General features: G+C 43.3%; 1 protein-coding gene across 1 annotated transcript in view; it reads right to left on the bottom strand.

Annotated features, from left to right (window-relative positions):
- Positions 1 to 13,572, bottom strand: part of LOC138649862 (phospholipase A and acyltransferase 2-like) — a 50,911-nt gene extending 37,339 nt beyond the window's left edge. Inside the window, exon 1 of the mRNA XM_069740583.1 lies at positions 13,422 to 13,572. The gene's annotated coding sequence lies outside the window, so the exon portion shown is untranslated. The remainder of the gene's footprint in view (positions 1 to 13,421) is intronic.
- Positions 13,573 to 23,885: the final 10,313 nt, after the last annotated feature.

The raw sequence follows: 23,885 nt of genomic DNA on the forward strand, positions 1-23,885 counted from the left end.
AATCACTCAATGTGCTGACTGCTTGGCTCACGCAATTTCCTCTCTACAGGATCTAGGCTGGATCATCAATATCAACAAATCCAGACTTACTCCACTTTCCCGTCAAGCGTTCTTGGGGTTTCATCTAGACTCCATAACCCAAAAGTGTCTTCTCCCTCAGGTAAAAATACTACTCATCAGACACAAAGTCATAGCTGCAATAAATAGTCGACGTATATCCCTAAGACAAGCTATGTCGTTGCTGGGATCCCTTATTTCTTGTACACCTGCAGTGAAATGGGCCCAATATCATACCCGAACACTGCAACACCAGATCCTACAAGAAGAAAGATGGTTACTTGGTCACCTAAATGCAAAAATAACCTTGTCCCAGGAGGTCTTAACTTCCTTAACGTGGTGGCTAGATTCTAACCAATTGATGAGTGGTGTTCCATGGGTAATAACACATCTCATACTATAACCACTGACGCCAGTCCTTACGGATGGGGCGCCCATATGGGGAATAATTTTTGCCAAGGGTTATGGGACATGGAAGAACGCTACAACTCATCTAACCTTAAAGAATTAAATGCAGTAAAATACGCCTTATACCATTTTCTCCCACAGCTTCGGGGAAAAGACGTCAGAATCCTTTACGACAACACCACCACAGTGGCGTATCTAAACAGACAAGGAGGCACTCGATCAGAGACTCTGATGTCTTCTGTTGGGGAAATCTTGGATCTAGCAGAAAAACATCTGTCATCCCTTACTGCGCTTCATATAAAAGGGGAAAGCAACCAGCAGGCAGACTTCTTAAGTCGACACACCTTGAGGCAGGGGGAGTGGTGCCTAAACCATCATATCTTCCAAGATATAGTATCCCTATGGGGTCGTCCTCAGATAGATCTCTTTGCCACAAGAAGAAACAAACAAGTCCGGAGATTTGCCTCCTTATCTCCAGCGGATCATCCGGACATTCTGGACGCTCTCCAAGCCCCTTGGCAGTTCAGTCTGGCATATGCCTTTCCTCTGATGATATTATTACCACAGGTCATACGGAAAATCAGAGAAGAAGGAGCGAGAGTTATACTGAAAGCTCCATTCTGGCCCAAGAGACCATGGTTCTCGTGGCTGCAAACCATGTCGGTCTCAGATCCTTGGGTCCTCCCCTCGATACCCAACCTTCTCTTCCAGGGACCGTTTTTCCATCCTCAGGTGGACAATCTCCATCTGACGGCCTGGAATTTGAAAGGCAAATGCTAAAATAGCTTAGCGAAGTCTCCCTAAGCTAGAAGATCGTTGGGTACAGCCGGGACCAGCTGCTTCGAAAGCATCACCAAACCAGGGATCCAAGCTTCAGGAGGCTAATTTGCATATTCCAGGTGCCTTCTGGGAGAAGCGAAGTCTCCCTAAGCTAGAAGATCGTTGGGTACAGCCGGGACCAGCTGCTTCGAAAGCATCACCAAACCGCGCGCCTTACGGCGCGCGAATTTTTGCCTGTAGGACATTATTGCAAGAGAGCTTGGCTGAGTAGATTACACAAGAAGGAAAACACACAGCAAGTCAGCAGGATCTAGGAGCAACATGGCAGATGTGACAACCTACATGGTGAGCTGCAGCATGTGCTACATGTTCACAGATCGACCAGAAGAAGAATCCAATTTCACCTGTCAGAAGTGTAGACTAGTGGCCCTTTTAGAAGAAAAGGTGCGGGGTCTGGAAGAAAGAATAGCAACTTTGAAACTCATCAAAGAGAATGAAGACTTTCTAGACAGAACAGAAGCATCTCTACTGGTCACAGAAGGTGCAAAAAGTGTCAGAGAACCTCCAAAAGCAGATGAGTGGAAGCATGTGACCAAAAGAAGCAAGAAGACCATGGAGAAATCACCAACCACACAACTGAAGAACCGATATCAAATCTTTGTAGAGGATGAAGATGGCACACCTAAGAATGAAGCAATACCAGCAAGCAAAAAAGAAAAGGGCACACAGCAACAAGTGACAGCAAAAAGTACAGCCAAGAAGCAACGAAGAGTGGTGGTGGTGGGAGACTCACTACTGAGAGGCACAGAAGCAGCCATCTGCAGACCGGACATAACTGCAAGAGAAGTATGCTGCCTTCCAGGTGCGATGATCAAGGATGTGACCGATAGGATACCAAAGCTCTTCAGCTCCAAGGACGTCCACCCATTTCTTCTGATACATGTTGGCACCAATGACACGGCAAGGAAGGACCTACCGACAATCTGCAAGGACTTTGAAGAGTTGGGGAAGAAAGTAAAGGAACTGGATGCACAGGTAGTTTTTTCTTCTATCCTTCCAGTAGATGGGCATGGCACCAGGAGATGGAACAGGATCCTTGATGCAAACAACTGGCTAAGACGATGGTGCAGACAACAAGGATTTGGATTCCTGGACCACGGTGTGAATTACTGGTATGATGGACTCCTCGCCAGAGACGGACTACACCTCAACAAACCTGGGAAACACACATTCGCCAGAAGACTCGCTACACTCATCAGGAGGGCGTTAAACTAGAAGAAGAGGGGACGGGAAGAAAAACATTAGACTCGAACAAAGACGACCCAGGAAAACATACTCAGAAGGGAGGTAAGAACATTTCTAAAACAATCCACAGTGAGGAGATTGGAACAAAACAAAATCCTCTAAACTGCATGCTCGCAAACGCCAGAAGCCTGACAAACAAGATGGAAGAACTAGAAGCAGAAATATCTACAGGTAACTTTGACATAGTGGGAATAACCGAGACATGGTTAGATGAAAGCTATGACTGGGCAGTTAACTTACAGGGTTACAGTCTGTTTAGAAAGGATCGTAAAAATCGGAGAGGAGGAGGGGTTTGTCTCTATGTAAAGTCTTGTCTAAAGTCCACTTTAAGGGAGGATATTAGCGAAGGGAATGAGGATGTCGAGTCCATATGGGTTGAAATTCATGGAGGGAAAAATGGTAACAAAATTCTCATTGGGGTCTGTTACAAACCCCCAAATATAACAGAAACCATGGAAAGTCTACTTCTAAAGCAGATAGATGAAGCTGCAACCCATAATGAGGTCCTGGTTATGGGGGACTTTAACTACCCGGATATTAACTGGGAAACAGAAACCTGTGAAACCCATAAAGGCAACAGGTTTCTGCTAATAACCAAGAAAAATTATCTTTCACAATTGGTGCAGAATCCAACCAGAGGAGCAGCACTTTTAGACCTAATACTATCTAATAGACCTGACAGAATAACAAATCTGCAGGTGGTTGGGCATTTAGGAAATAGCGACCACAATATTGTGCAGTTTCACCTGTCTTTCACTAGGGGGACTTGTCAGGGAGTCACAAAAACATTGAACTTTAGGAAGGCAAAGTTTGAACAGCTTAGAGATGCCCTTAATCTGGTAGACTGGGACAATATCCTCAGAAATGAGAATACAGATAATAAATGGGAAATGTTTAAGAACATCCTAAATAGGCAGTGTAAGCGGTTTATACCTTGTGGGAATAAAAGGACTAGAAATAGGAAAAACCCAATGTGGCTAAACAAAGAAGTAAGGCAGGCAATTAACAGTAAAAAGAAAGCATTTGCACTACTAAAGCAGGATGGCACCACTGAAGCTCTAAAAAACTATAGGGAGAAAAATACTTTATCTAAAAAACTAATTAAAGCTGCCAAAAAGGAAACAGAGAAGCACATTGCTAAGGAGAGTAAAACTAATCCCAAACTGTTCTTCAACTATATCAATAGTAAAAGAATAAAAACTGAAAATGTAGGCCCCTTAAAAAATAGTGAGGAAAGAATGGTTGTAGATGACGAGGAAAAAGCTAACATATTAAACACCTTCTTCTCCACGGTATTCACGGTGGAAAATGAAATGCTAGGTGAAATCCCAAGAAACAATGAAAACCCTATATTAAGAGTCACCAATCTAACCCAAGAAGAGGTGCGAAACCGGCTAAATAAGATTAAAATAGATAAATCTCCAGGTCCGGATGGCATACACCCACGAGTACTAAGAGAACTAAGTAATGTAATAGATAAACCATTATTTCTTATTTTTAGGGACTCTATAGCGACAGGGTCTGTTCCGCAGGACTGGCGCATAGCAAATGTGGTGCCAATATTCAAAAAGGGCTCTAAAAGTGAACCTGGAAATTATAGGCCAGTAAGTCTAACCTCTATTGTTGGTAAAATATTTGAAGGGTTTCTGAGGGATGTTATTCTGGATTATCTCAATGAGAATAACTGTTTAACTCCATATCAGCATGGGTTTATGAGAAATCGCTCCTGTCAAACCAATCTAATCAGTTTTTATGAAGAGGTAAGCTATAGACTGGACCACGGTGAGTCATTGGACGTGGTATATCTCGATTTTTCCAAAGCGTTTGATACCGTGCCGCACAAGAGGTTGGTACACAAAATGAGAATGCTTGGTCTGGGGGAAAATGTGTGTAAATGGGTTAGTAACTGGCTTAGTGATAGAAAGCAGAGGGTGGTTATAAATGGTATAGTCTCTAACTGGGTCGCTGTGACCAGTGGGGTACCGCAGGGGTCAGTATTGGGACCTGTTCTCTTCAACATATTCATTAATGATCTGGTAGAAGGTTTACACAGTAAAATATCGATATTTGCAGATGATACAAAACTATGTAAAGCAGTTAATACAAGAGAAGATAGTATTCTGCTACAGATGGATCTGGATAAGTTGGAAACTTGGGCTGAAAGGTGGCAGATGAGGTTTAACAATGATAAATGTAAGGTTATACACATGGGAAGAGGGAATCAATATCACCATTACACACTGAACGGGAAACCACTGGGTAAATCTGACAGGGAGAAGGACTTGGGGATCCTAGTTAATGATAAACTTACCTGGAGCAGCCAGTGCCAGGCAGCAGCTGCCAAGGCAAACAGGATCATGGGGTGCATTAAAAGAGGTCTGGATACACATGATGAGAGCATTATACTGCCTCTGTACAAATCCCTAGTTAGACCGCACATGGAGTACTGTGTCCAGTTTTGGGCACCGGTGCTCAGGAAGGATATAATGGAACTAGAGAGAGTACAAAGGAGGGCAACAAAATTAATAAAGGGGATGGGAGAACTACAATACCCAGATAGATTAGCGAAATTAGGATTATTTAGTCTAGAAAAAAGACGACTGAGGGGCGATCTAATAACCATGTATAAGTATATAAGGGGACAATACAAATATCTCGCTGAGGATCTGTTTATACCAAGGAAGGTGACGGGCACAAGGGGGCATTCTTTGCGTCTGGAGGAGAGAAGGTTTTTCCACCAACATAGAAGAGGATTCTTTACTGTTAGGGCAGTGAGAATCTGGAATTGCTTGCCTGAGGAGGTGGTGATGGCGAACTCAGTCGAGGGGTTCAAGAGAGGCCTGGATGTCTTCCTGGAGCAGAACAATATTGTATCATACAATTACTAGGTTCTGTAGAAGGACGTAGATCTGGGGATTTATTATGATGGAATATAGGCTGAACTGGATGGACAAATGTCTTTTTTCGGCCTTACTAACTATGTTACTATGTTACTATGTAAAATTATGGGGGTTCTTGGAGGGATTGATTGACACACTCCTCCAAAGTAGAAAACATTCCACCACGAAAATATATACAAGGATATGGAAGAAATTCCTACAATTCCATACATCTCCCAACACATCAGAAATCCTAATACAATCTATCCTGGAATTCCTTCAAAAAAGGAGGGAACTAGGTTTAACTGTAAATACTTGGTTCATGTATCGGCACTAGGAGCCCTCTATGGCAATAACATTGCGGGAAATAGATGGGTATCCCGATTTATCACAGCCTGCGAACGGATAAATCCAGTTAACATACCTAGAATTCCACCCTGGGATCTAAATTTAGTTTTACAAGCCCTAACAGACTCTCCGTTCAAACCAATAGACTTAATACCCATTAAACACCTATCACTCAAAACGGCCCTCTTGGTAGCACTGACTTCGGCTAGGAGAATCAGTGACATCTAAGCTCTTTCTATAGATCCACCTTTCCTGGTAACTTTTCAGGATAAGTTGATTCTTAAACCAGACCCTTCCTACCTTCCCAAAGTAGCAAAGAAATTCCATAGGTCACAAGAGATAATCTTGCCCACTTTCTTCAGTAATCCCTTCATTCCTGAAGAACAGAAGTATCACACTTTAGATGTTAAACGAGTAGTTTTAAAATACATTGAAAGGACCAGCAGCTGGCAATAGTGTAGGGTTCTGTTTATATCCTTCCAGGGTCACAAGAAGGGTCATGGAGTAACAAAAAGCACCTTATCCCGGTGGATCAGGGAGTCTATCATAGTAACATAGTTAGTAAGGCCGAAAAAAGACATTTGTCCATCCAGTTCAGCCTATATTCCATCATAATAAATCCCCAGATCTACGTCCTTCTACAGAACCTAATTGTATGATACAATATTGTTCTGCTCCAGGAAGACATCCAGGCCTCTCTTGAACCCCTCGACTGAGTTCGCCATCACCACCTCCTCAGGCAAGCAATTCCAGATTCTCACTGCCCTAACAGTAAAGAATCCTCTTCTATGTTGGTGGATAAACCTTCTCTCCTCCAGACGCAAAGAATGCCCCCTTGTGCCCGTCACCTTCCTTGGTATAAACAGATCCTCAGCGAGATATTTGTATTGTCCCCTTATATACTTATACATGGTTATTAGATCGCCCCTCAGTCGTCTTTTTTCTAGACTAAATAATCCTAATTTCGCTAATCTATCTGGGTATTGTAGTTCTCCCATCCCCTTTATTAATTTTGTTGCCCTCCTTTGTACTCTCTCTAGTTCCATTATATCCTTCCTGAGCACCGGTGCCCAAAACTGGACACAGTACTCCATGTGCGGTCTAACTAGGGATTTGTACAGAGGCAGTATAATGCTCTCATCATGTGTATCCAGACCTCTTTTAATGCACCCCATGATCCTGTTTGCCTTGGCAGCTGCTGCCTGGCACTGGCTGCTCCAGGTAAGTTTATCATTAACTAGGATCCCCAAGTCCTTCTCCCTGTCAGATTTACCCAGTGGTTTCCCATTCAGTGTGTAATGGTGACATTGATTCCTTCTTCCCATGTGTATAACCTTACATTTATCATTGTTAAACCTCATCTGCCACCTTTCAGCCCAAGTTTCCAACTTATCCAGATCCATCTGTAGCAGAATACTATCTTCTCTTGTATTAACTGCTTTAAACAGTTTTGTATCATCTGCAAATATCGATATTTTACTGTGTAAACCTTCTACCAGATCATTAATGAATATGTTGAAGAGAACAGGTCCCAATACTGACCCCTGCGGTACCCCACTGGTCACAGCGACCCAGTTAGAGACTATACCATTTATAACCACCCTCTGCTTTCTATCACTAAGCCAGTTACTAACCCATTTACACACAATTTCCCCCAGACCAAGCATTCTCATTTTGTGTACCAACCTCTTATGCGGCACGGTATCAAACGCTTTGGAAAAATCGAGATATACCACGTCCAATGACTCACCGTGGTCCAGCCTATAGCTTACCTCTTCATAAAAACTGATTAGATTGGTTTGACAGGAGCGATTTCTCATAAACCCATGCTGATATGGAGTTAAACAGTTATTCTCATTGAGATAATCCAGAATAACATCCCTCAGAAACCCTTCAAATATTTTACCAACAATAGAGGTTAGACTTACTGGCCTATAATTTCCAGGTTCACTTTTAGAGCCCTTTTTGAATATTGGCACCACATTTGCTATGCGCCAATCCTGCGGAACAGACCCTGTCGCTATAGAGTCCCTAAAAATAAGAAATAATGGTTTATCTATTACATTACTTAGTTCTCTTAGTACTCGTGGGTTATGCCATCCGGACCCGGAGATTTATCTATTTTAATCTTATTTAGCCGGTTTCGCACCTCTTCTTGGGTTAGATTGGTGACCCTTAATATAGGGTTTTCATTGTTTCTTGGGATTTCACCTAGCATTTCATTTTCCACCGTGAATACCGTGGAGATGAAGGTGTTTAATATATTAGCTTTTTCCTCGTCATCTACAACCATTCTTTCCTCACTATTTTTTAAGGGGCCTACATTTTCAGTTTTTATTCTTTTACTATTGATATAGTTGAAGAACAGTTTGGGATTAGTTTTACTCTCCTTAGCAATGTGCTTCTCTGTTTCCTTTTTGGCAGCTTTAATTAGTTTTTTAGATAAAGTATTTTTCTCCCTATAGTTTTTTAGAGCTTCAATGGTGCCATCCTGCTTTAGTAGTGCAAATGCTTTCTTTTTACTGTTAATTGCCTGTCTTACTTCTTTGTTTAGCCACATTGGGTTTTTCCTATTTCTAGTCCTTTTATTCCCACAAGGTATAAACCGCTTACACTGCCTATTTAGGATGTTCTTAAACATTTCCCATTTTATATCTGTATTCTTATTTCTGAGGATATTGTCCCAGTCTACCAGATTAAGGGCATCTCTAAGCTGGTCAAACTTTGCCTTCCTAAAGTTCAGTGTTTTTGTGACTCCCTGACAAGTCCCCCTAGTGAAAGACAGGTGAAACTGTACAATATTGTGGTCGCTATTTCCTAGATGCCCGACCACCTGCAGATTTGTTATTCTGTCAGGTCTATTAGATAGTATTAGGTCTAAAAGTGCTGCTCCTCTGGTTGGATTCTGCACCAATTGTGAAAGATAATTTTTCTTGGTTATTAGCAGAAACCTGTTGCCTTTATGGGTTTCACAGGTTTCTGTTTCCCAGTTAATATCCGGGTAGTTAAAGTCCCCCATAACCAGGACCTCATTATGGGTTGCAGCTTCATCTATCTGCTTTAGAAGTAGACTTTCCATGACTGGCTTATTCCGCGAGGAAAGAAAATCCTCCGGTAGGCATAACAGCGCACTCTACCAGAGCTATGGCATCCTCCTGGGCAGAAAGGGGAGAGGTCCCAATTGAAACTATATGTAAGGCGGCAACTTGGTCAGATCCTTCTACTTTCTATAACCACTATAGGCTTGACCTATCGTCAACTTCTGACCTAGACTTTGGCAGGACTGTCCTCATCACGGTGGTCCCCCCCTAGGTGATGGTCTCTGGAAAATCTCCAGTGGGGTGCTGTCGTAGCGAAGAGTAAAAAGCCGGATTACTCACCGGTAATGCTCTTTTGGTGAGTCCACGACAGCACCCTCTTACATCCCTCCCTAGATTAATATAGTGTATACTATTGAGTAAAATTCTTTTAATCATAAAGCAAATAAGTTTGAAAATTGAATAAATGATATTTGCCTAATACTGGCCGTCCTCCGGGTACTCTGAAATCAAAACTGAGGAGAGGCGGACCGCCCCCTTTTATTTTCTGTAGGTTTCCTGTTCCTGCGGGGCGGATCCCTCGCTCCAGTGGGGTGCTGTTGTGGACTCACTAAAAGAGCATTACCGGTAAGTAATCCGGCTTTTTCCGGCTACCGGTATATGCGCTCAGTGTGGAGGAAGTTCAGTCGCAACTTCACTCTCAAGCTCTTCACTTCGCCTTTGCTCCTTCCTCCTTTCAGTCAATTTACAAGTTGCTCTGTTGTCTTTTTCCTTCCCAGGAGCTGCAGAATCACTTGTCTGCAAGGCCCCAGCTTTCCTTCCTCACTCCTCCCCCTCCTCTCACCAACTGACTAACTCTCCCCAACTGCCTAGTAACTGACTCCTCCTTCCGACCAGAGAGAGCAGCAACCCTGAAGTCGGGTGTAGAGCTCTCCCTTCTGGCGTGGAGTCAAAACGGTGTTGTATGTGCTGAATACCTGTTAAAGGGATCCTTCCACGCTTCCAAGCATGACATCACTCTCCCCGTGAGGAAAGCAATGCCACTGTAACTACTGGTTACCTGGGATGTTACATATATGCCCATCATCCTGGTGAATATGTCCGCATCCTGGTATATATGTCCCAATGCTGGTATATATAGTTCCCATTCTGGTATATATGGTGCACATGGTCTCCATCATGGTATATATGCCCTCTTCCTGGTATATATGCCCATCACCCTGGTATATATGTCCCCATCCTGGTTTACATGGTCCGCAGTCCTAGTGTATGTGTCCCCGTTCTGCCCCTAATGCATAATTAAAAACAAAAAGATTTTCCTCACCTTTCCTCGGCTCCCAGGTTGCGCAGTGTCTTTTGTAGCCACCACACAGCCGGCAGCTGACATCGGAGTGTGAGCCATTGTCATGCACCGCTCCCTGTGGCTACACCACCTAAATCAGCTCACAGCCACTGCGTCGGCAACACGATGCATATTATACTTAAAGGGAATCGGCCATCAGGGGTATTCTATTATGCTGTAGATAACCCCCCCGATGTAACCTGCAAGATGAGAAAAACAAGTTACATTATACTCACCCAGGGGCGTTCCGGTGCAGTCCGGGTCCAATGGGCCTTGCGGTCCGTGTCCGGCGCCTCCCATCTTCATACGATGCCGTCCTCTTCCTTGATTCTGTCACAGCTCCTGCGCAGGAGTACTTTGTCTGCCCTGTTGAGGGCAGAGTAAAGTACTGCAGTGCGCAGGCGCCGGGCCTCTCTGACTTTTCCCAGTGCCTGCGCACTGCAGTACTTTGTTCTGCCCTCAACAGGACAGATAAAGTATGCCTGTGCAGGAGCCGTGACAGAAGCAAGGAAGAGGATTTCATCGCATGAAGATGGGAGGATGGGAGGCGCCGGACCGCGACGCCCATCGGACCCGGACCGCAACAGGTGAGTGTAATGTAACTTGTTTTTCATATCTTTCAGGTTACATCGGGGGGCTTATCTATAGCATAATAGAATGCTGTAGATAAGCCCCTAATGGCAGTGGCCGAAGCTTATATGCAAAAAATGAGGTGACAGATTCCCTTTAACCCCTTTACCCCCAAGGGTGGTTTGCATGTTAAAGGCAGTTTCCAAGTGTAGGGGCATTATAGTGTGTGTGGTGGGCACTGTAGGGGCATTATAGTGTGTGGTGGGCACTGTGGGGGCAGTATAGTATGTGTGTGGTGGGCACTGTGGGGGCATTATAGTATGTGTGTGTGGTGGGCACTGTGGGGGCATTATAGTATGTGTGTGGGGTGGGCACTGTGGGGGCATTATAGTATGTGTGTGGTGGGCACTGTGGGGGCATTATAGTATGTGTGTGGTGGGCACTGTGGGGGCATTATAGTATGTGTGGGGTGGGCACTGTGGGGGCATTATAGTATATGTGTGTGGGGTGGGCACTGTGAGCGCATTATAGTATGTGTGTGGTCGGCACTGTGGGGGCATTATAGTATGTGTGTGGGGTGGGCACTGTGGGGGCATTATAGTGAGGGTGGTTGGCAATGTTGGGGCATTATTGTGTGTGGTGGACACTGAAGGGGCATTATAGTATGTGTGTGGGCACTGTGGGGACATATAGAAATATACAAATTAAGCGGGCGCCACTACTGTGTAATCTTAAATAAAGGAAGGGTGCTACCAATGCGCCAAGAGCATACCTGTAAAAAAGAAGAAAGCAACGCAAAAATAGTGCACACACAACCCATAATATATGAACAATGCTTTATTAAGACTATAGAAAGTGCATTTATACCTATTTAATTATAGTACTATATTGGTAATGAACTGTTGGAGAGGGCCACACCTCAGTCGTGCAAACAGTTGCACAAGGTTTTCTATACACAAATTTTGAAGATAAATTATTATAACTCACTGGAATAGTTAATGGGTGTATTGTACCCTTGTTGGGCCTACTTTATTCATGTCTTCATATACAGGGGATATTGATCATGCATGTATGGGTGTTTTCTCCACATGTTTTTAAATGTTTTTATGTCTTGTTTTTGCACTTTCTATAGTCTTAATAAAGCATTGTTCATATATTATATGGGTTGTGTGTGCACTATTTTTGCGCAGCTTTCTTCTTTTTGTACAGGCACTGTGGGGACATTATAGTATGTGTGTGTGGTGGGCACTGTGGGGGCATTATAGTGAGGGTGGTGGGTACTGTAGGGGCATTATTGTATGTGGGGGCATTATAGTATGTGTGTATAGTATGTGTGTGTTATAGTGAGGGTGGTGGTGAGCACTGTTGGGGCATTATTGTATGTGTGTGGTGGGCACTGAAGGAGCATTATATTATATGTGTGTGGTGGGCACTATGGGGGCATTATAGTATGTGTGTGGGGTGGGCACTGTGGGGCATTATAGTATGTGTGTGTGGTGGGCACTGTGGGGGCATTATAGTATGTGCGTGGGGTGGGCACTGTGGGGGTATTATAGTATGTGTGTGTGGTGGGCACTGTGGGGGCATTATAGTGTGTGTGTGGGGTGGGCACTCTAGCGGCATTATAGTATGTGTGTGTGTTGGGCACTGTGGGGGCATTATAGTATGTGTGTGTGGTGGGCACTGTGGGGGCATTATAGTATGTGCGTGGGGTGGGCACTGTGGGGGCATTATAGTATGAGTGTGTGGTGGGCACTCTAGCGGTATTATAGTATGTGTGTGTGTTGGGCACTGTGGGGGCATTATAGTATGTGCGTGGGGTGGGCACTGTGGGGGCATTATAGTATGTGGGTGTGGTGGGCACTCTAGCGGTATTATAGTATGTGTGTGTGTTGGGCACTGTGGGGGCATTATAGTATGTGTGTGTGGTGGGCACTGTGGGGGCATTATAGTATGTGTGTGGTGGGCACTGTGGGGGCATTATAGTATGTGTGTGTGGTGGGCACTGTGGGGGCATTATAGTGTGTGTGTGGGGTGGGCACTCTAGCGGTATTATAGTGTGGTGGTCATTGTGGTGGCATTATAGTGTGTGGGGTGGGCACCGTGGCAGCACTGTAGTGTGGGGTGAGCACTTTGGGGGCCATGAGATCAGCACTGCCCTGTGTGGGACCACTATGGGGCCCCCTGGCAGCAGCATGTCGGTGCGGGGCATATGGAGTACTGGCCGATGTTGGGGGCTTAGTGTAAACTATGTGTCTGTCTTCCCGCCTTTCGCAGTTGGGGTATTTGGTGCCGGCAGGGGGGAACTTATGAGGAGATACAGGGATCCCAGGAGACCCTCTAATGTACATTAGTAATCTGTTTATACTGGCTGATATATATATATATATACACCCGGCATATGCTGCATCGCTCAGCTCCGCTGTCAGGCAGTGCACACATACATAGACCAGCACAGATGGGAGCCGGACACCGGGCTGAGGAGGAGCAGGACGGCGGACACCGAGGATAGAGCAGGGGACGGTGCCGGCATATGTCCAGCCTCACGCCGCTCCGCAGCCTCATGTGCAGCCACAGCCGCCGGTTGTAGCTAGACTATGAGCTCCTCCCTCCAGGTCCTGACTTTGCTAGAACACGCCCCCCGGGTATGACACGCCCCCCGGGTATGACACGCCCCCAGAAATTACAACATACCTGGAAGCAGTGTCTACCCTGTTACCAGGCAACCGCGGCTCTGCGGCCTACGGTGGAGGGCGCGCTGTCAGCCTTGCCCCGCATATTAACCAGTTAGGGCGCGTCTAGATTGGCGGCTCCTGTGAGACTCCTTCCCGCAGCGCCAGTGTAGACAGCCTTCTGGGAAGTGATTCCGTGCAAAATGTAGTTTTTTTTTCTGATTAGTGTTTCTGCATAATGAGCAGGATTGGCATGCTTAATGATGGGTGGGGTGGGGCGTGTTTAATAAGAGGAGGTGTGGCGCGGTTTAATGAGGGGATGTGATGGAGGGGACGTGTTTTATGAGGGGGGTGGGTGTGTCTAGGTCGGAGGACCTGCGCAGTGTAATTTTTTTCTGTAGTGTGGTTGCAGTCCAGCAGCCAATCAGGGCGCTCAGAAAAGATCCAAACATCATGGCACAAGGTGTTCTGTGATTGGCTGCAGAAGTCACATGTCCCTGTCCCTGTAAGAAGGAGCCATCTTGTTTCTGGTGCCATTTCCTCAGTGTCACAGCACAGAGAGGCCGCTCCTGGTGCTGAAAGTGAACGTGTCCATTAGCTGGATAGGATGCTGTTCTGTGTGAAATCCATCTCCCAGCATCTAGCTAGATAGCGCTAAAACAGTGTTGCAGCCAGGAGGCCCCATTTTATCTTAAAAAATTGTTAGGCCTAATATAGGGGTTCAATCAGACGGCCGTATGACCTAATCCAAATGGTTTTGGCTAAAACTGTGCTGCAGTGAAGAATCAGTAGGACACATTTCCTCTCAAAAATCATTAGGCCTAATATAGGGGTTCAGACAGGAGAGTAGGGAGAGCTGCTGCCGAGGTAGGGTCAGAATCGTGCTTTTAATAGTCAGTGTAGGTCTGCAACTGTTCAGTCCGCAGCTCCTGAGAAGCCAACAGTCCTTTTTAGGGCTAATTTGTGGGTCCCGAGATTTCAGCGCTAGGTATGCAGGGCACAGCATATCCACATCAGTGCAAGGCCTGCAGGCACTGTATGTGCGTACATAGCTCCCACTGCATCCCTCCCAAAGCTCCATCACTTCTGCTGCTTATTTACTATATACCTAGCTGCAGTTTTCTTGTTTCACCCCCCCCCCCCCCCCCAAATGTACACAGTCAGTTATGTGAGACTAAGGCCTGATGTATCTCTTTAAAAATCATAGTTTTGCAGGCATATGTAGCATACTTCTGTGTGCTAGCCTTGTTCTACTCTTTTTTTTTTAATTAGCAAAAAACAAAATTAATACAGTCTGTTAAGTCAGGCTGGGTCCTGGTGTATCTGTTTTTGAAAACTCATATTTCAGCAGGCATACGTAGCATAGTTCTGTGTGCTAGCCTTGGTCAATTTTTTTTGTAGTTAAATTCTCCAAACCCCCCAAAAAATTTAATACATGCTGTTATGTCAAGCTGAGGCCTGGTGTATCTGTGGTGGAAAAATCGTAGCTTCGCAGGCATAAAAGTTTCATAATTCTGTCTGCTAGCCTTGTTCCACTCTTTTTTTATTTTAAAAATTCTCCAAACCCCCCCAAAATTGAATACATTCTGTTATGTCAGGCTGAGGCCTGTTGTATCTGTGGTGGAAAAATCGTAGCTTCGCAGCCATAAGTTTCATAGTTCTGTCTGCTAGCCTTGTTCCACTCTTTTTTTATTTTAAAAATTCTCCAAACCCCCCCAAAATTGAATACATTCTGTTATGTCAGGCTGAGGCCTGTTGTATCTGTGGTGGAAAAATCGTAGCTTCGCAGCCATAAGTTTCATAGTTCTGTCTGCTAGCCTTGTTCCACTCTTTTTTTATTTTAAAAATTCTCCAAACCACCCTAAAAATTTAAGACAGTCTGTTATGTAAAGCTGAGGCATGTTGTATCTGTGGGGGAAAAATCGTAGCTTCGTAGGCATAAGTTTCATAATTTTGTTTGCTAGCCTTGTTGTACTCATTTTTAATTTTTTGCCAAATGTCACATACAAGAGAAAAAAAATACAGTCAGTTATCTGTGTCTGGGGCCTGTTGTGTCTGTGGTGGAAAAATCGTAACTTTGAAGGCATATTGATCAAATATAATTTAACTCCAAATAAATACATTGGTGTTGAGCTTTTGAAATTGTTCAGTACTCCATTTAAAATGTAGAAGTCAATGGGAAGGGGATGGGGAAGTGGACGTGATTCTGATGATGCATGCAGAGGACAAGGCCGTGGCCAAGCTGAAAGCGTGCCACAACAAAGACCCACATCTTCTCGCTAATCCAAAAGCAAAAAAAAAAAAATACGGTCTGTTATGTCAGGCTGAGGGCTGGTGTTTCTGTTTTTGAAAAATCGTATTTCCACAGGCATACGTAGCATACTTGTGTGCTAGCCTTGTGCCACTTTTTTTTTTAAATTCACCCAAAAGCAAAAAAAATTAATTAATTTATACAGTCTGTTATGTCAGGCTAAGTCCTGGTGTATCTGTTTTTTTTTTTTTTTTTTAAATATTTCCGCAGGCATACGTAGCATAGTTCTGTGTGCTAGCCTTGGTCAATTTTTTTGTAGTTAAATTTAACCCAACAGCAAAAAAAAAAAAAATTAATACAGTCTGTTATGTCAGGCTGAGGCCTGATGTATCTGTTTTTAAAAAATAGTATTTCTGCCGTCATACGTAGCATAGTTCTGTGTGCTAGCCTTGGTCAATTTGTTTTGTAGTTAAATTCACCAAAACCAAAAACACATTAATACAGTCTGTTAAGTCAGGCTGAGTCCTGGTGTATCTGTTTTTGAAAAATCATATTTCCGCAGGCATATGTGGCATAGTTCTGTGTGCTAACCTTGGTCAATTTTTTTTGTAGGTAAATTCTCCAAAACAACCAAAAAATTGAATACAGTCTGTTATGTCAGGCTGAGGCCTGTTGTATCTGCGGTGGAAAAATCGTAGCTTCGCAGGCATAAGTTTCATAGTTCTGTCTGCTAGCCTTGTTCCACTCTTTTTTGTTATTTTAAAAATTCTCCAACCCCCCCAAAAAATTTAATACAGTCTGTTATGTCAGGCTGAGGCCTGTTGTATCTGTGGTGAAAAAATTGTTGCTTCGTAGGCATAAGTTTCATAATTCTGTTTGCTAGCCTTGTTGTACTCATTTTTATTATTTTGCCAAATGTCACATGCAAGAGAAAAAAAAATATAGTCTGTTATCTGTGTCTGGGGCCTGTTGTGTCTGTGGTGGAAAAATCGTAGCTTGGAAGGCATACTGATCAGATATAATTTAACTCCAAATAAATACATTGGTGTTGAGCTTTTGAAATAGTTTAGTACTCCATTTAAAATGTAGAAGTCAGTGGGAAAGAGTCGGGGAAGTGGACGTGATTCTGATGGTGCATGCAGAGGACAAGGCCGTGGCAAAGCTGAAAGTGGGCTACAACAAAGACCCACATCTTCTCGCTTGACCTTCCTGTCCCAGTCTCTAGGGGATCGCAGCACACCACTATTGAAGCCAGAGCAGCGTGAAACTGTTGGTTGGATAGCGGATAATGCTTTCAGTCACTTAGCCACAACCACCACCATGTCTTCCACACGGTCAAGTCTGAGTAGCCGTGAGTGTGGACTGGATATTACTCACCCTCATCCTCCTTCCTCCCACCATGCCGAGTGTCCTGAGACAACTGATCCCACACTTGGACACTCCGAAGAGCTGTTCAGTTTACACTTTAAAGATTCTGGACTCTCGGCCGGTCAACTTGAAGTGGGGCCAGATGAGATCGCATGTAGCGATGCCCAAACATTTGAACAGCCACGGTCACACGAAGGTGATGGTGGGAAAGTGTCACAAGAGGTGGACGATCATGAGACACACAATTGCCAGAAAGTCAGGAGGAGGAGCAGGGTGCGGATGTGGAAGAGGAGGTGGTGGATGACATAGTGACTGACCCAACCTGGCAGGAGGACATGCAGAGTGAGGACAGCAGCACACATGGGGAAGGAGGCGTAGCACCCCAACAGGCAGGAAGAAGCAGTGTGGTTATTCTACCTATATACAGTACTATTTTGCATTGAAAAAGATAAAAGATACAGGCCACATATCTGCGTGCTCCAAGATTGGGCATTTTAGGCCGATTTTCCACTGTTTTTGCTGTCTGTTGCTCTACTTATATACAGCGCTATTTTAGCAAACGTGTTGAAGTCACCACTTGGGGCATTCTCACAAAATATGTTTACCCATAGAAAGATATATGCCCCCACTAAGTACTGGACCCATCACTAGGTTCATTAAAGTTCAATTGCTCCGATAAACACATATGAACCTGAACCATTATTTTTTTTTTAAAGTATAAACCTTTATTATATTTCACAAAAATACATAGAAATACCACACAAAAAAGAAGAGTGGGTAACCCAAAGGGCACCATAACCCACATTTGTAATCATAAGAGGCTGCACATATCAACAAATCCCCAATAGTTATTCCTCAAACAATCTGTGTAGCTGTAAGGAAACCCTCCCAAGGCATGATAATCTATACATCTGTGACCTCGTCTCCCGGTACTTTCCTGCACGCAACCTCCGATCCTCACAAGATCTCCTTCTCTATTCCCCTCTTATCTCCTCTTCCCACAATCGCATACAAGATTTCTCTCGCGTATCACCCCTACTCTGGAACTCTCTACCACAACACATCAGACTCTCACCTACCATCGAAACCTTCAAAAAGAGCCTGAAGACCTACCTCTTCCGAAAAGCCTATAACCTGCAGTAACCACCGATCAACCAAACCGCTGCATGACCAGCTCTACCCTCGCCTACTGTATTCTCACCCATCCCATGTAGATTGTGAGCCCTCGCGGGCAGGGTCCTCTCTCCTCCTGTACCAGTTATGACTTGTATTGTTTAAGATTATTGTACTTGTTTTCATTATGTATACCCCTCCTTACATGTAAAGCGCCATGGAATAAATGGCGCTATAACAATAAATAATAATCTATACAAGAATCACTAACAATCCTGTACGGGTAGTAAGAATAGTGCAAAAACAAAACTTACCTCCTGTGGGTGATGGTGCCAGCACCAACGCACGTTTCGGCGTTCAGCCGTCTTCCGGGGGTTGGTATCACACCAGCAGGAGCATTCCTTTATGTTCAGACAGCCCCAATCAGAAGTCACATAGCAAATCCCTTTATCTAACATTAACACTAATTGGTCAGTGGGATTACTCATGTCTTAGACTTATAAAAAAAACTCATAGTTTGCGCCTATACATACCATCTATACTAATAAAAAAACATTTTTAATAGATAGGGCTAAAAATACATAGATATATTAATCTCCTAAAAAGTGATTCATATAGATGTAACCTGAAGCTTGGAATCCACTTAATCGTTGGGAGACTGGGATTTATTAATAAATTAATTGGTGACAAAATACCCCCAAATCTCAGATTCATCTTTAGAAAAACCCATAATGTGGGTAATGCAATAGCTCCTTCAATACCTATTTATAATCAAGAAAGGAGGTCCACCTGCTATATTGGGAGAAAAACACCAGGTTTTCACCCCTGTTGTCATTGCAAAATATGCAAACTATTAAAAATACCAAAACAGCAATCTATTGCAAGTGGGACAAAGGATTTTAAAATTCGGGATGTCATTACTTGCACCACTACTGGGGTGATTTACGCTTTAAAATGCCCATGTAGCAACATCTATGTGGGACGCACTAAGCGCCCGCTTAATGTAAGGATCAGCAAACATTTGAGAAATATAAGGAAGAAGTTCACTGGCCACCCACTGTCTAAACATATAGAGTATCACAATGGGTTAATTAATGGCACAATAGTCACAGGCTTGGAGACAATTAAAAAAGATTGGCAAAAAAGGGACTTTATTAACAAAATGTCTAGAGCAGAGAGTAGATGGATTTTCAATCTGGACTCACTAAAGCCGTCTGGTTTAAACAGTGAAGATGAGCTGTTTGCGTTTATTTAAAACATCTATCTCCACCCTCGTCCTGTTGCAACGAAGGAACAGATTGTATATAAAGCGGCTCTGCTTTCTGTTGGACCATCCCTGATGAAGGAGACCGCGATCTCCGAAACGCGTTGGATATGGTCCTAACAGCGCCTCGTATTCCTGCTGGTCACGTGACAACTCACTCAAGGTCCTGCTGGCTGAACGCGGCACTGCATACCTTGATCACGAGCCTGGTGAGCTCGTGCACCGCTGGGAAGGAGGAGAGGGAGCGTCTGTCACCGGCCGGGACAGCGCTCCTGAAGATATCTAGTTCCTGAGCTGCTGCTTTGATTCCTATACTCCGACCATCACATGAACTAAGGGGTACGCAAGGAGGAATTAAGCAACCCTATTGTGGACTCTAACATCGCCTTAAAAAAGAGGTAAAAAAACCGCAATATTTGCCAACTAGAGTTTATTGATGTGCACGGATAGCTGGATTAAGAAAAATCTGCATTGGATTAAGTGGACTCCAAGCTTCAGTTTACATCTATATGAATCACTTTTTAGGGGATTGATATATCTATGTATTTTTTTTTCCCATGTATTGACTCTGTACAAGGAAAAAATAGCGCAAGACAATGCAACATGTTGCGTTCGGAGGGCATGTCAAAACGACGCACGCGGACGTATCCGCATACAACGCATGTCACTGCATACCCAATGTTAAAGATACGTACTCAGGACGCATGCGGAAGTAGGCGGAGCTAAGGAAAAAAGTCCACAGCACCACGCTGCGGACTGAAACACTAATGTGAACCCGACCTAAGACACTTGAGTGGTCAGTATCTGTTCCTTTAGCAGTAAGACTTTTTTTTTTTTTTTTTGCATCATTCAGCCGTCCATGTTGCATCTCTTTTTTTTTTTATGGATCCAACAAGTACCCATTACAATCTATGGTGCTATTCACACGTCCATGTTTTTCACAGAAGTGTGTCCACACAAAACACGGAGACATGTCTGGTTTTTTTTTCCATGCAGCATGGATGAAAAGGGCCAATTCAAGTCTATAGGTCCGTGAAAAAACATACAGCACACGGATGGCATAGGTGAGCTGCCCGTATTTAGCATTGCAAAATATAGGAGCAACTTAGTAATTTATTCAGTGAAAATCCCTGATAACACAAGGATGGTAAAAATGGACATACGGACTGTACATTGATGACAGTGGTATCATTTTTTCATGTATGTTTAACCCCTCGGAGGTATTTCCGTTTTTGCATTTTCGTTTTTTGCTCTCCTTCCCAGAGCCATAACTTTTTAATTTTTCCATCAATATTGGTCATGTGAGGTCGTGTTGTTTTTTGCGGGATGAATTGTACTTTTGAGCAACACCATTGGTTTTAACATATGTACTGGAAAATGGGAAAAAAATTCCAAGTGTGGTGAAATGGCAAAAAAAGTGCAATCCCACACTTGTTTTTTGTTTGTCTTTTTACTAGGGTCACTAAATGCTAAAACTGACCTGTCATTATGATTCTCCAAGTCATTACGAGTTCATAGACACCAATCATGTCTAGGGTTTTTATTCATGTGGTGAAAAATTTTTTTTTAAAGACGCTACCCGTAGCGTCTCCATCTTTTGTGATCTCAGGTTGGGCGAGGGCTTATTTTTTGGCCGCCGAACAGACGTTTTTAAAAATATCATTTTGGTGCAGGTCTGATCTTTTGATCGCCTTTTATTGCATTTTAATGCAATGTTGCAGCGACCAAAAAAACATAATTTTGGCGTTTTGAGTTTTTCTTGTTACGCCGTTTAGCGATGGGGTCAATTCTTTTTTTATATTGATATATCGGGTGATTCTAAATGCGGCGATGCTAAATGTGTGTATATTTGATTTTTTTATTGTTTATTTTGAACGGGGCAAAAGGGGGGGGGTGATTTGCACGTTTATATTTTTAAATTTTGTACTATTTGTAATATTTTTTTGTACTTTTTGCATGCTTCAATAGTTTCCATGGGAGAATAGAAGCTGCCATAACCTGATCGTCTCTGCTACATACAGATGATGATCAGATCGCCTGTATGTAGCAGAATTGCTCACTTGCTATGAGCGCCGATCACCGGGCGGCGCTCATAGCAATCTGGCAGTGGCAACCAGAGGTCTTCTGGAGACCTCTGGTTGTCATGACAACCCATCGGCAACCCGCAGTCATGTGACACGGGCATCGATGGGCGGGATTTCCGGGACGCTTGTCGGAAGCGTGTGTTAAATGCCGCTGTCAGAGTTAGACAGCGGCATTTAACAGGTTAACAGCCACGGGTGGATCGAAATTCCACCCACAGCTGTTAGAGGCACATGTCAGCTGTTCAAAACAGTGGACATGTGCCGGAAAAGATGTGGGCTTGGCGCTGGAACCCACATCAAAGGGAGGGTGTCTGACATCGGCGTACTATTATGCCCGATGTCAGAAAGGGGTTAAACATGGCCGTGTCAATAAGGCCTAAGGCTGGCTTCACATTACCGTAATAAAACTCTGGAAGGGCATATCGAAAAAATTCAGTTTGAATCACTCACATCTGTTCAGCCACAAAGCAGGAGAGCACAGGAGCTGCCTACTGTTGACAAGCAATAGACTGGTCAGTAAAGACTAGTGCATTATGCCATTTTTTTTTACCATCACTTTGCATAAAAATTCACTTATCATACAGAAGATATAATCAAACTTGACGTGTATCCACCAATCACTATAAACCTAAACATATGATACACACTTCATTTCTTGAGAAAGATATATATTTTATTATTTCATAAAATCTAAACAAATATTTATAAATATAACAAGGAAAAGGCCACCAAGTGGCAATAAAAATGCTGGAATCAGCACGAGGGTATGGATAATTAAATACACATGATATGTTACATAGAATAAATTCCAAAAAAAATCGCAAGTGATATTGGAACAGTGACTATTAAATATTAATATTAAAGAATGTTTAAAAAATTATACATATCACTGTCCAATAATAATTGTTATGTAATATCTTGTAGCGCAAATAGATTATTATAGTAGATAAATAGTTACTACAATGATTAAAATATAACAATTCCCTTGAAATCTGATTATTCCCAGTGCATTATAATAATGTGTTATAAGTTAATAATTAGTATCAGTGATTATGATCAAAGGATCAAATACTGGGAACAAAAAGTGATTAGTATAACATTAGCTAGTATGAAAAAAAGTGTACCATTTAAATATAAATATAAAAAGTGCCACTGTGCAACATACACTCTTTGCGCAAACAAAGTACCATAAACATAGTTACTTGCTAGGAGAAAACATACCCAGGTGTTGGACCAGCACAGCCCAACGCGCTTTTCGCCTTAGCTTTGACGAGGGAGACTGCCAGATCAGTAACATGAGGAGTGCCGAACAGTCTCTGTGGGGTTCATCGTGTTGCAGTCACGGTATTCAGTAAAACACCACTATTTTGTCCTGTATTTTTGGTGTAAACTAGTGATGAGCGAATATACTCGTTACTCGAGATTTACCGAGCACGTTCGGGGGTCCTCCGAGTATTTTTTAGTGCTCGGAGATTTAGTTTTCCTCACCTTAGCTGAATGATTTACATCTCTTAGCCAGCTTGATTACTTGTGGGCATTCCCTAGCAACCAGGCAACCCCCACATGTACTCAGCCTGGCTAATAGCTGTAAATCATTCAGCTGCGGCGATGGGACCTTACTGCATATCATGCAATTGCGTTGAATATATAATATGCAGTTCATGATGGCCACAATCGTCCGTCACATCAGCTTTTAGTTCTATGTAGATAATTTGGAGTTCTGTATCAGTAAATTGAAGCTGAAATTGCTATCAAAGTTCTATTAAGAGATAAAGCAGAAGAGTTTTGGATAAGAAAAGGTGGGATATTCATTTCAACGACTGCCTTACAGTACTTGTCTAGTGCTGGCCGGGTATTTCGGAATTTCTCCGTCAGGGGGATGACATTGCATTGTTCTTTACAGTGTAGGGAATGTTCCAGGTCTCCTGCTGCCAGGAAAAAGGAAAGATGCGACACCAGCATGGAGTGGAGGAGAGGGACACTTTAGAAGTCTGCTAACTTTCCAGAAAACAGAAGCGACTCTCTAACGCATTTCTACACTTATTTCTCAGTATAGACGTGAAATATAAATTAAATTCTGCATTGTTAAATAATAAAAACTTGGGTTGTGGTGTAAGAAAATCTAATATATTGGTTAATGTGGCATTTTGTGGAACAGAACAGTGATCGAACTAAGTAGCTGGACAGAAACAGAGGAGAGAAGACTTTTTGAAGGGTGAGGGGTGTGAGAGGGCAGAAAAAGCGGATGTTTAGGGTGTGAACATAGACCTGACAAATAATTTTAATAAGGTGAATGACCTGTTTAAAGATCAAATAAGAAAGATCAAAGGGTGAAAGATCATGGATTCTACGAGTGAAGGTAGGAATGAGATGGGACAGAGGCGACATAACATTACCATGAGATGA

This window comes from Ranitomeya imitator, chromosome 9, assembly GCF_032444005.1.
Source record: "Ranitomeya imitator isolate aRanImi1 chromosome 9, aRanImi1.pri, whole genome shotgun sequence".
NCBI classification, from domain to species: Eukaryota; Metazoa; Chordata; class Amphibia; order Anura; family Dendrobatidae; genus Ranitomeya; species Ranitomeya imitator.